A 13,651-nucleotide genomic window follows, 5' to 3' on the forward strand; every position below is an offset into this window, starting at 1 on the left:
GGAAAACAGTACACCTCTCTGAACAGTGTCTGGGAGGCTGTGGTTGCTGCTGCACGCAATGTTGATGGTGAACAGATCAAAACACTGACAGAATCCATGGATGGCAGGCTTTTGAGTGTCCTTGCAAATAAAGGTGGCTATATTGGTCACTGATTTGTTTTTGTTTTGTTTTGAATGTCAGAAATGTATATTTGTGAATGTTGAGATGTTATATTGGTTTCACTGGTAAAAATAAATAATTGAAATGGGTATATATTTGTTTTTTGTTAAGTTGCCTAATAATTATGCACAGTAATAGTCACCTGCACACACAGATATCCCCCTAAAATAGCTATAACTAAAAACAAACTAAAAACTACTTCCAAAACTATTCAGCTTTGATATTAATGAGTTTTTTGGGTTCATTGAGAACATGGTTGTTGTTCAATAATAAAATTAATCCTCAAAAATACAACTTGCCTAATAATTCTGCACTCCCTGTATAGTTATTAATAGTAGGTTTTATTTAGATTTATTTTAATTATATTTAAGTTAGGGAGTGTTAGGTTTAGGGTTAGACTTAGGTTTAGGGGTTAATAAATTTAGTATAGTGGGGGCGACGTTGGGGGAGGCAGATTAGGGGTTAATAAATGTAGGTAGGTGGCTGCGATGTAGGGTGGCAGATCAGGGGTTAATAATATTTAACTAGTGTTTGCGATGCAGGAGTGCGGCAGTTTAGGGGTTAATATGTTTATTCTAGTGGCGGCAATGTCCGAGCGGCAGATTAGGGGTTAATAAGTGTAAGATTAGGGGTGTTTAGAGTCTGGGTTCATGTTAGGGTGTTAGGTGTAAACATAAAATTTGTTTCCCCATAGGAATCAATGGGGCTGCGTTACGGAGCTTTACGCTGTTTTATTGCAAGTGTTAGGCTTTTTTCAGCCGGCTCTCCCCAGTGATGTCTTTGGGGAAATTGTGCACTAGCACATAAAACCAGTTTACCACTGGAGCACAATTTTGCTCTACGCTCACTTCTTGCCTGTTAACGCCGGGTTTATTAAAACCTGTAATACCAGCGCTGTAGGAAAGTGAGCATATATATGTTTTTTCATGTTTTCATCTACTTAACTGCAAGGGATGCAATGCATATATATATATATATATATATATATATATATATATACAGGGAGTGCAGAATTATTAGGCAAATGAGTATTTTGACCACATCATCCTCTTTATGCATGTTGTCTTACTCCAAGCTGTATAGGCTCGAAAGCCTACTACCAATTAAGCATATTAGGTGATGTGCATCTCTGTAATGAGAAGGGGTGTGGTCTAATGACATCAACACCCTATATCAGGTGTGCATAATTATTAGGCAACCTCCTATCCTTTGGCAAAATGGGTCAAAAGAAGGACTTGACAGGCTCAGAAAATAGTGAGATATCTTGCAGAGGGACGCAGCACTCTTAAAATTGCAAAGCTTCTGAAGCGTGATCATCGAACAATCAAGCGTTTCATTCAAAATAGTCAACAGGGTCACAAGAAGCGTGTGGAAAAACCAAGGCGCAAAATAACTGCCCATGAACTGAGAAAAGTCAAGCGTGCAGCTGCCAAGATGCCACTTGCCACCAGTTTGGCCATATTTCAGAGCTGCAACATCACTGGAGTGCCCAAAAGCACAATGTGTGCAATACTCAGAGACATGGCCAAGGTAAGAAAGGCTGAAAGACGACCACCACTGAACAAGACACACAAGCTGAAACGTCAAGACTGGGCCAAGAAATATCTCAAGACTGATTTTTCTAAGGTTTTATGGACTGATGAAATGAGAGTGAGTCTTGATGGGCCAGATGGATGGGCCCGTGGCTGGATTGGTAAAGGGCAGAGAGCTCCAGTCCGACTCAGACGCCAGCAAGGTGGAGGTGGAGTACTGGTTTGGGCTGGTATCATCAAAGATGAGCTTGTGGGGCCTTTTCGGGTTGAGGATGGAGTCAAGCTCAACTCCCAGTCCTACTGCCAGTTTCTGGAAGACACCTTCTTCAAGCAGTGGTACAGGAAGAAGTCTACATCCTTCAAGAAAAACATGATTTTCATGCAGGACAATGCTCCATCACACGCGTCCAAGTACTCCACAGCGTGGCTGGCAAGAAAGGGTATAAAAGAAGAAAATCTAATGACATGGCCTCCTTGTTCACCTGATCTGAACCCCATTGAGAACCTGTGGTCCATCATCAAATGTGAGATTTACAAGGAGGGAAAACAGTACACCTCTCTGAACAGTGTCTGGGAGGCTGTGGTTGCTGCTGCACGCAATGTTGATGGTGAACAGATCAAAACACTGACAGAATCCATGGATGGCAGGCTTTTGAGTGTCCTTGCAAAGAAAGGTGGCTATATTGGTCACTGATTTGTTTTTGTTTTGTTTTTGAATGTCAGAAATGTATATTTGTGAATGTTGAGATGTTATATTGGTTTCACTGGTAAAAATAAATAATTAAAATGGATATATATTTGTTTTTTGTTAAGTTGCCTAATAATTATGCACAGTAATAGTCACCTGCACACACAGATATCCCCCTAAAATAGCTAAAACTAAAAACAAACTAAAAACTACTTCCAAAACTATTCAGCTTTGATATTAATGAGTTTTTTGGGTTCATTGAGAACATGGTTGTTGTTCAATAATAAAATGAATCCTCAAAAATACAACTTGCCTAATAATTCTGCACTCCCTGTATATATTGAAATAGTAAAAAACAATTAATGCTTCAAGTGTTTTTTCCCAAAACAGCTGAAAATGCAACTTTTAATGAATTCTATAGTCTCAAAATTATTCAACCCCTTCATGGCAAGCATCTTTAGTACTTAGTAGAGCGCCCTTTTGCTGTTATGACCTTCTGGAAATGAGATGCATAACCAGACACCAACTTCTGACAGTGTTCCTGAGGAATGTTAGCAAATTCCTTATGTGCAATGGCTTCCAGTCCAGTAATATTCTTGGGTTTTTGCATGCTGCAACCACCTTCTTCAAATCCCACCAGAGATTTTCTATGAGGTTCAAGTCAGGTGATTGTGGTGCCCATTGTAAAATCTTCCAGGACTTATTCTGCAACCAAGCCTTGGTGGAATTTTAGGTATGCTTGGGATCATTGTCCTGTTGGAAAGTTTAAAGACACCCAAGTTTCAGACGACATGACATTTTCTCATAGGATTTCCTGATACTTTAATGAACCCATCTTGCCCTCTACACGCTGCTTGTTTCCATTGCCAGAGGATGCAAAGCAGAGTGTTCTTTTCAGTGCATGCTTCCTTCTTCTTCCTCAAGACGTACCGCTGATTCATCGGCCTGAAAAGTTCCAGTTTTGTTTTATCACTTCACACAACAGAATACCAAAACTTCTGTGGCTTATTGATATGATTTTGAGCATATTGGAGCATAATTTTCTTGTACTTTTCGATAAGTAATGGTGTACGTCTTGGAGTTCTCATATGGAAACCTTCTGCATTAAGAACGCGCCTTACTGTGCAAACTGGAACCTCAGTGCCTGTTGCCACCAAGTCTTGCTGCAGGTCTTTTGTAGTCACTTGAGGGATTTTCTCAACCTGCCTTATTAGAAATCTGGTTGCAGCCATTGATATCTTCCTTTTCCTGCCCCATCTAGGTTAGTGTAATCACTGTTCCTTTAACTTGTGATCTATGCTTCCAACGGTGTCTCTAAGAACATTCAGTGCCTTTGCTATCTTTTTGTATCCTTTTCCTTGTTTGTGAAGGGCGATGATCTCTTCTCTTAACTTTTTGGACCATTCTTTTGACTTAGCCATATTTCTAACATGCAGTCAAACGTGGCACTCAACAAACTCCAAGCCATTTCAGGTATTTTATGTGTTCTAGCTAAAGCACACCTGGTGCAACTAATGAAGCCCTTGATTAGATGCATCAGGTATGCTTGAGACAATACCTGTTTTGCAGATTTGTGCTGTTGTGAGGGATTCTATTGAGGGGGTTGAATGATTTTGAGACTGCACAATTCATTAAAAGTTGCATTTTCATTTGAATTTGGTTAAACCACTTGAAACGTTGTTGTGTTGAGCTATTTCAATTGCTTTTGTTTGATTTTTTCATTGCAAACACCTGAAAGTCTGTACATTTTGACCATAAACCTGATTTGCAATCAGGTTTATAATTTGTGTTAATATGTGTGTATATATCTGGAAATACATATATACACAAATACATATGTACATATATATATATATATATATATATATAAATACACACAGTATATATATATATATATATATATATATATATATATATATATATATATATATACATATTTAGACATGTATATGTATGTACAGCTATTTTCCTGCCTTTTAACACCTGAGGCATCATATCTTTGAGCCCTTATAACATTTGCATGCAATATTTTTTTAAATAATTTTTATTAGTGTTATAATAAGTTTAACTGTATTTTTTATGTGTTTTGTGAAATTTTTTTGCTTTGTGAAACAGTTAAACAGAGCTCTCAGGACGCATTATCTGGACATGTGTTAACTTTAATTGCGCTCAAACGATTGTGTTTCCTTTCAACTTGTAATATGAGCAATAAACCCATTGCACGCAACCACCTGTAATAAACCACAATTCACTTGTGCATAACTGTTAGTGCACCACTTGTAATCTGGCCCTTAATGTTTATTGGGTTATCAATAAGAATTTCTATGGTGAATATTTATTTTATTTAAGTAACACACATGCGTATACACAGCACTTCACCATGTTGACCCCATTTGACATTACCATATTGAAACCATTTAACATTACATGGATGGAAAAGGTTCCCAGCTAAGGACTCTGTACACCATCTTCATAGCAAGGGGGCGTTGGTGCTGTTTATCTGCTGCCACCAGTTATCATTGCAGAAGAAAAATTTTAATTACAGCTATGCATCTGTTCTTGTGTGACAACAATTCACACAGCAGCAAGGCGTGTCAATTACCCTCAATGAAGTAATCATCTTTGAGGTTGAAGAGAGGTTAAGAAGCAGTGGTGACTTGACCTCTCACATGAGCCAGCCTTCACCACAGCAGCTGCGCCAGAATCTGCTGCTTAAAAAATTAGACACAATTAATCTTTATCAGGTAGATTTTCAAGTTTTGCGTTTGTGTTTTAACATAAGACATATGGTCATTTCAGAGTTAAAACAGCAACGCAGCCATTATGAGTCTTGTCGGTATAGCTGTATTGCAAGCATTTTAGCCTGTAATGCAACGTCAGTCCAGCACTCGAAAAAATGTCGTTTGTTCATGGGATTCCCATAGCGCTGGTATTACAAGTTTTGCGGTGATGCTAAAAAGCTTGCGTTACACCCTATACCGACATGATCCGTACCACCACCTGAGAGCAGTAGGTATGAGTTTTATGCAACAAAACTGTTACATAAAACTCATAACTAAAGTGTTACAAAGTACACTAACACCCATAAACTACCTATTAACCCCTAAACCGAGTCCCTCCTGCATAGCAAATACTATATTAAAGTTATCAACCCCTAATCTGCTTCTCCCGATATCGCCGCCACTAATACAATTTATTAACCCCTATTACGCTGCTCCCCGAAATCGTCGCCACTATACTAAAGTTATTAACCCCTATTTCCTTGCACCCAAACATCGCCCACACTAAAATAAAGATATTAACACCATTCTGTGGCTCCACGACATCGCTGCCACTATATAGTTATTAACCCCTAAACCTCTGGCCTCCCACATCACTGCCACTAAATAAACCTATTAACCCCTAAACCACCAGCCCCCCACATTGCAACAACCTAAATTAACCCCTAAACCTAACACCCCCTAACTTTAACATAATTAAAATAAAACTAAATTAAAGTTATTATTATTAACTAAATAATACCTATTTAAAACTAAACACATACCTGTGAAATAAAACCTAAGCTAGCTACAATATAAATTTAGCTAGCTTAGGTTTTATTTTTATTTCACAGGTAAGTTTGTATTTATTTTAACTAGGTAGACAAAATAACAAACTAATTATCCAAAATAATAACAATTATTCCTATTCTAATACCCATTTTTTTTAAAAACACCCCAAAATAAAAGAAACCTAATCTATATTAAACTACCAATAGCCCTTAAAATGGTCTTTTGTAGGGCATTGCCTAAAAGATATCAGCTCTTTTTCTAAACAAAAATACAAAGACCCACTAACATTACAAACCCCCACCCCCCCAAACCCACAAAATGAAAAAAACTATCTAAAAAAACCTAATCTACCCATTGCCCTGAAAAGGACATTTGTATGGGCATTGCCCTTAAAAGGGCATTCAGCTCTTTTTCTTGCCCTTAAAAGGGCATTCAGCTCTTTTAAGAAATGTTCAAACCCTAATCTAAAAAAAAAAAACCTGGTTGAAGAAGGAGCCGCCGGGATGAAGATCGTTCAAGCGGGACTTCAGCAACTGTGAGTACCTAAAGAGGGGTTAGTGTTTTTTTTAAGGTTTTTTGGGGTGTTTTTTTTTTTTATTAGGGTTTGGCCATTTCTTAAAATAGCTGAATGTGGGTTGGGGGGTGGGGATTTGTAATGTTAGTGGGTCTTTGTATTTTTGTTTAGAACAATAGCTGATTTATTTAGGGCAATGCCCTTCAATAGACCCTTTTAAGGACTATTGGTAGTTTATTATAGATTAGGTTTCTTTTATTTTGGGGTGTTTTGAAAAAAAATGGGTATTAGAATAGGAATAATTGTTATTATTTTGGATAATGTATTTGTTATTTTGTGTATTTTTTGTATTTTTTTGGGGGGGTGTTTTTTTTTTTTAGAATAGGCATTTTTTAATTTTAATGGGCAGCAAAATAGCTCAATGCCCTTTTAAGGGCAATGCCCATATAAATGCCCTTTTCAGGGCAATGGGTAGATTTGGTTTTACTTAATTTTTATTGTGTGGGTTTGGGGGCTGAGGGTTTGTATACTATTAGGAGGGGTTTGTTTTTCTTTTATAGAAAATAGCTGATTTCTTTAGGGCAATGCCCTACAAAAGGCCATTTTAATGGCCTACAAAAGGCCCTTTTAAGGGCCCTTGGTAGTTTATTATAGATTAGAGTTTTTTTTATTTTTGGGTGTGTTTTTTTTTTAAAACAGGGTATTAGAATAGGAATAATTTTTATTGTTTTGTATAATTTTTATTTTTATTTTTTGTAATGTTAGGTTTTAGTGTAAGGTAGCTTATGTTTTATTTCACAGGTAAGTTTGTATTTATATAAACTAGGTAGTTAGTAAATAGTTAATAACTATTTACTAACTAGTCTACCTAGTTAAAATAAATACAAACTTACCTGTGAAATAAAAATAAAACTCAAGCTTGCTACAATATAACTATTAGTTATATTGTAGCTAGCTTAGGTTTTAGTTCACAGGTAAGTTTGTTTTTAGTTTTAAATAGGAATTATATATTTAATAATTGTAACTTTAATTTAGATCTATTTTAATTATGTCAAAGTTAGGGAGTGTTAGGTTTAGGGTTAGGTTTAGGGGTTAATAGTTTAATTTAGGTTGTTGTGATGTGGGGGGCTGGTGGTTTAGGGGTTAATAGGTTTATTTTTGTGGTAGTAATGTGGGAGGTCAGAGGTTTAGGGGTTAATAACTTTATTTAGTGGCAGCGATGTTGGTGAGCAGCGGAATAGGGGTTAATAGACTTATTATAGTGTAGGCAATGTTGGAGTGCGGGGAATACGGGTTAATAACTTTAGTATAGTGGCGGTGATATCAGAACCGGCAGATTAGGGGTTAATAGATTCATTTCAGTTCCGGCGATATCAGGAGCGGCATATTAGGGGTTAATAACATTATGTAGGTATCGGCGATGTTGGGGGCAGCAGATTAGGAGTGTTTAGACTAGGCGTTTATGTTAGGGGGTTAGGCTTAAACTTAACTTTTTTTTCCCCATAGACATCAATGGGGTTGTGTTACGGAGCTTTTTCATTCTGCGCTTCAGGTGTTTTTTCTAACACTCTCTTCCCATTGATGTTTATGGGGAAAGCGTGCAATAGCACATCAAAGCAGCGCTTGTATTTTGTGTAGTATGGAGCTCAACGCAACCATATCGCACGCTCAAGCCGGGTTTTCAAAAACTCGTATTGGCAGCGCTATGGAGGGTAAAATAACGCAACTTTTGATGCATTCATTAACTACCCTCTACAGCGCAAAATCTAGGTGTATATGAGTTAGCCGTTCTATGTGTTTCCGTGCTGTACTCATGTTCCTTACACCAGCTTGGATCAGGTCTCTTACCAGTATCCTGTTGTGTAGCAGTAATCTCAACCCACCTCCGCTTGCCACCATTACCTGCTTCCTCATTGTAAATGCGCACAGTAGGCTTTGGGGCACATAGCATTTTCCAACACCACTCAAGGTAACTGTCTCTTAATATCATGTTGTTAATAAGAGAAAACTTTATAAATCCCTTAGGCCTAGATTTAGAGTTCGGCGGTAGCCGTCAAAACCAGCGTTAGAGGCTCCTAACGCTGGTTTTGGGCGCCCGCTGGTATTTGGAGTCAGTGATTAAAGGGTCTAACGCTCACTTTTCAGCCGCGACTTTTCCATACCGCAGATCCCCCTACGCCATTTGCGTAGCCTATCTTTTCAATGGGATCTTTGTAACGCTGGTATTTAGAGTCGTTTCTGCAGTGAGCGTTAGAGCTCTAACGACAAGATTCCAGCCGCCTGAAAATAGCAGGAGTTAAGAGCTTTCTGGCTAACGCCGGTTTATAAAGCTCTTAACTACTGTACCCTAAAGTACACTAACACCCATAAACTACCTATGTACCCCTAAACCGAGGTCCCCCCACATCGCCGCCACTCGATTAAAATTTTTAACCCCTAATCTGCCGACCGCCACCTACGTTATACTTATGTACCCCTAATCTGCTGCCCCTAACACCGCCGACCCCTGTATTATATCTATTAACCCCTAACTTGCCCCCCACAACGTCGCCGCAAGCTACTTAAAATAATTAACCCCTAATCTTCCGACCGCAAATCGCCGCCACCTACGTTATCCCTATGTACCCCTAATCTGCTACCCCTAACATCGCCGACCCCTATGTTATATTTATTAACCCCTAATCTGCCCCCCACAACGTCGCCGACACCTACCTACACTTATTAACCCCTAATCTGCCGAGCGGACCTGAGCGCTACTATAATAAAGTTATTAACCCCTAATCCGCCTCACTAACCCTATCATAAATAGTATTAACCCCTAATCTGCCCTCCCTAACATCGCCGACACCTACCTTCAATTATTAACCCCTAATCTGCCGACCGGAGCTCACCGCTATTCTAATAAATGTATTAACCCCTAAAGCTAAGTCTAACCCTAACACTAACACCCCCCTAAGTTAAATATAATTTTTATCTAACGAAATAAATTAACTCTTATTAAATAAATAATTCCTATTTAAAGCTAAATACTTACCTGTAAAATACATCCTAATATAGCTACAATATAAATTATAATTATATTATAGCTATTTTAGGATTAATATTTATTTTACAGGCAACTTTGTAATTATTTTAACCAGGTACAATAGCTATTAAATAGTTAAGAACTATTTAATAGTTACCTAGTTAAAATAATTACAAATTTACCTGTAAAATAAATCCTAACCTAAGATATAATTAAACCTAACACTACCCTATCAATAAAATAATTAAATAAACTACCTACAATTACCTACAATTAACCTAACACTACACTATCAATAAATTAATTAAACACAATTGCTACAAATAAATAAAATTAAATAAACTATCTAAAGTACAAAAAATAAAAAAGAACTAAGTTACAGAAAATAATAAAATATTTACAAACATAAGAAAAATATTACAACAATTTTAAACTAATTACACCTACTCTAAGCCCCCTAATAAAATAACAAAGCCCCCCAAAATAAAAAATTCCCTACCCTATTCTAAAATACAAATATTACAAGCTCTTTTACCTTACCAGCCCTGAACAGGGCCCTTTGCGGGGCATGCCCCAAGAATTTCAGCTCTTTTGCCTGTAAAAAAAAACATACAATACCCCCCCCCCAACATTTACAACCCACCACCCACATACCCCTAATCTAACCCAAACCCCCCTTAAATAAACCTAACACTACCCCCCTGATGATCTTCCTACCTTGTCTTCACCATGCCAGGTTCACCGATCCGTCCTGGCTCCAAGATCTTCATCCACCCCAAGCGGGGGCTAGACATCCACTGAAGAAGTCCAGAAGAGGGTCCAAAGTCTTCCTCCTATCCGGCAAGAAGAGGACATCCGGACCGGCAAACATCTTCTCCAAGCGGCATCTTCTATCTTCTTCCATCCGATGACGACCGGCTCCATCTTGAAGACCTCCAGCGCGGATCCATCCTCTTCTTCCGACGACTAGACGACGAATGACGGTTCCTTTAAGGGACGTCATCCAAGATGGCGTCCCTCGAATTCCGATTGGCTGATAGGATTCTATCAGCCAATCGGAATTAAGGTAGGAATTTTCTGATTGGCTGATGGAATCAGCCAATCAGAATATAGTTCAATCCGATTGGCTGATCCAATCAGCCAATCAGATTGAGCTCGCATTCTATTGGCTGATCGGAACAGCCAATAGAATGCGAGCTCAATCTGATTGGCTGATTGGATCAGCCAATCGGATTGAACTATATTCTGATTGGCTGATTCCATCAGCCAATCAGAAAATTCCTACCTTAATTCCGATTGGCTGATAGAATCCTATCAGCCAATCGGAATTCGAGGGACGCCATCTTGGATGACGTCCTTTAAAGGAACCGTCATTCGTCGTCTAGTCGTCGGAAGAAGAGGATGGATCCGCGCTGGAGGTCTTCAAGATGGAGCCGGTCGTCATCGGATGGAAGAAGATAGAAGATGCCGCTTGGAGAAGATGTTTGCCGGTCCGGATGTCCTCTTCTTGCCGGATAGGAGGAAGACTTTGGACCCTCTTCTGGACTTCTTCAGTGGATGTCTAGCCCCCGCTTGGGGTGGATGAAGATCTTGGAGCCAGGACGGATCGGTGAACCTGGCATGGTGAAGACAAGGTAGGAAGATCATCAGGGGGGTAGTGTTAGGTTTATTTAAGGGGGGTTTGGGTTAGATTAGGGGTATGTGGGTGGTGGGTTGTAATGTTGGGGGGGGGGTATTGTATGTTTTTTTTTACAGGCAAAAGAGCTGAAATTCTTGGGGCATGCCCCGCAAAGGGCCCTGTTCAGGGCTGGTAAGGTAAAAGAGCTTGTAATATTTGTATTTTAGAATAGGGTAGGGAATTTTTTATTTTGGGGGGCTTTGTTATTTTATTAGGGGGCTTAGAGTAGGTGTAATTAGTTTAAAATTGTTGTAATATTTTTCTTATGTTTGTAAATATTTTATTATTTTCTGTAACTTAGTTCTTTTTTATTTTTTGTACTTTAGATAGTTTATTTAATTTTATTTATTTGTAGCAATTGTGTTTAATTAATTTATTGATAGTGTAGTGTTAGGTTAATTGTAGGTAATTGTAGGTAGTTTATTTAATTATTTTATTGATAGGGTAGTGTTAGGTTTAATTATATCTTAGGTTAGGATTTATTTTACAGGTAAATTTGTAATTATTTTAACTAGGTAACTATTAAATAGTTCTTAACTATTTAATAGCTATTGTACCTGGTTAAAATAATTACAAAGTTGCCTGTAAAATAAATATTAATCCTAAAATAGCTATAATATAATTATAATTTATATTGTAGCTATATTAGGATTTATTTTACAGGTAAGTATTTAGCTTTAAATAGGAATTATTTATTTAATAAGAGTTAATTTATTTCGTTAGATAAAAATTATATTTAACTTAGGGGGGTGTTAGTGTTAGGGTTAGACTTAGCTTTAGGGGTTAATACATTTATTAGAATAGCGGTGAGCTCCGGTCGGCAGATTAGGGGTTAATAATTGAAGGTAGGTGTCGGCGATGTTAGGGAGGGCAGATTAGGGGTTAATACTATTTATGATAGGGTTAGTGAGGCGGATTAGGGGTTAATAACTTTATTATAGTAGCGCTCAGGTCCGCTCGGCAGATTAGGGGTTAATAAGTGTAGGTAGGTGTCGGCGACGTTGTGGGGGGCAGATTAGGGGTTAATAAATATAACATAGGGGTCGGCGATGTTAGGGCAGCAGATTAGGGGTACATAGGGATAACGTAGGTGGCGGCGGTTTACGGAGCGGCAGATTAGGGGTTAAAAGTGTAATGCAGGGGTCAGCGATAGCGGGGGCGGCAGATTAGGGGTTAATAAGTGTAAGGTTAGGGGTGTTTAGACTCGGGGTACATGTTAGGGTGTTAGGTGCAGACGTAGGAAGTGTTTCCCCATAGGAAACAATGGGGCTGCGTTAGGAGCTGAACGCTGCTTTTTTGCAGGTGTTAGGTTTTTTTTCAGCTCAAACAGCCCCATTGTTTCCTATGGGAGAATCGTGCACGAGCACGTTTTTGATGCCGGCCGCGTCCGTAAGCAACTCTGGTATCGAGAGTTGCATTTGCGGTAAAAATGCTCTACGCTCCTTTTTTGGAGCCTAACGCAGCATTTGTTTGAACTCTCGATACCAGAGTTAAATTTATGGTGCGGCCAGAAAAAAACCCGCGGAGCGTTAACAGCCCTTTTACCGCCGAACTCTAAATCTAGGCCTTAGTGTGGTATCTATAAATAAATGCTTTGTAAAACTAGAATAAAGCTTTGTTACAGTTTATATTCCAGTCTAAATCACATCGACCTTTCAGTTAATTCTCCAATAAAGTGCATTAGGATTTTTGTAGGTAAATGCTGTGATAAGCTTTTTAACTGAAATCGTATTTACCTTGTTGTAAATACATTGATTCTTCTTACAAGACTCACATCATTCATTATGTTCACCCAGAAATGCTGTAGAACCCAGTGTACCATGAGAGCTTTAATTCTTGTACAGGGAAGTATCAAACTTCTTCAAATATTATTTTCTAAAATTAAAAATTCAAGTTATAGATATAGATTTACCTAAAGTTAGTTAGGAACATCCTTCTTATATTCTATTCAACCTTTTATAATATTTTTTTTCATAACAAATTTAAATATAAAACGCCCTAATAAGTACATAAATTGCATTTGCTTGAGTATATTTAATTATACATAGGGTAGATTTATCATAGTGTGAGCGGACATGATACGATGTAGCGTATCATGTCCGCTGCACATCGATAAATGCCGACAGCATATGCATATCATTGCACCGGCCAATCGGCCACTAGCAGGGGGTGTCAATCAACCTGATCGTATTCGATCAAGTTGATTTCTGTCTGCGGCCTCAGAGCAGGTGGACAAGTTATGGAGAAGCGGTCTTTAGATAAATCGGCCCCATAGTCTGCTTGCGTTTGGCTTTTACACAGATTTCAGTTTTTCATAGCTCAGGGACAATGAATAAGTATAAAGTAAGACTAGATATATAAAGAATCACAATCAAATGGAACTCTCAAAACTAATGAACAATATTTTTAAAGCAAACAAAAGTTACCTTATTCTTTTTGTTAATTTTATAAAATAACTGCAAAAAATCTAAAATGTTTGAATATAGGTTAAGAATTCCACTTT

The sequence above is a fragment of the Bombina bombina genome, chromosome 4 (genome assembly GCF_027579735.1).
Source record: "Bombina bombina isolate aBomBom1 chromosome 4, aBomBom1.pri, whole genome shotgun sequence".
Classification (NCBI taxonomy): Eukaryota; Metazoa; Chordata; class Amphibia; order Anura; family Bombinatoridae; genus Bombina; species Bombina bombina.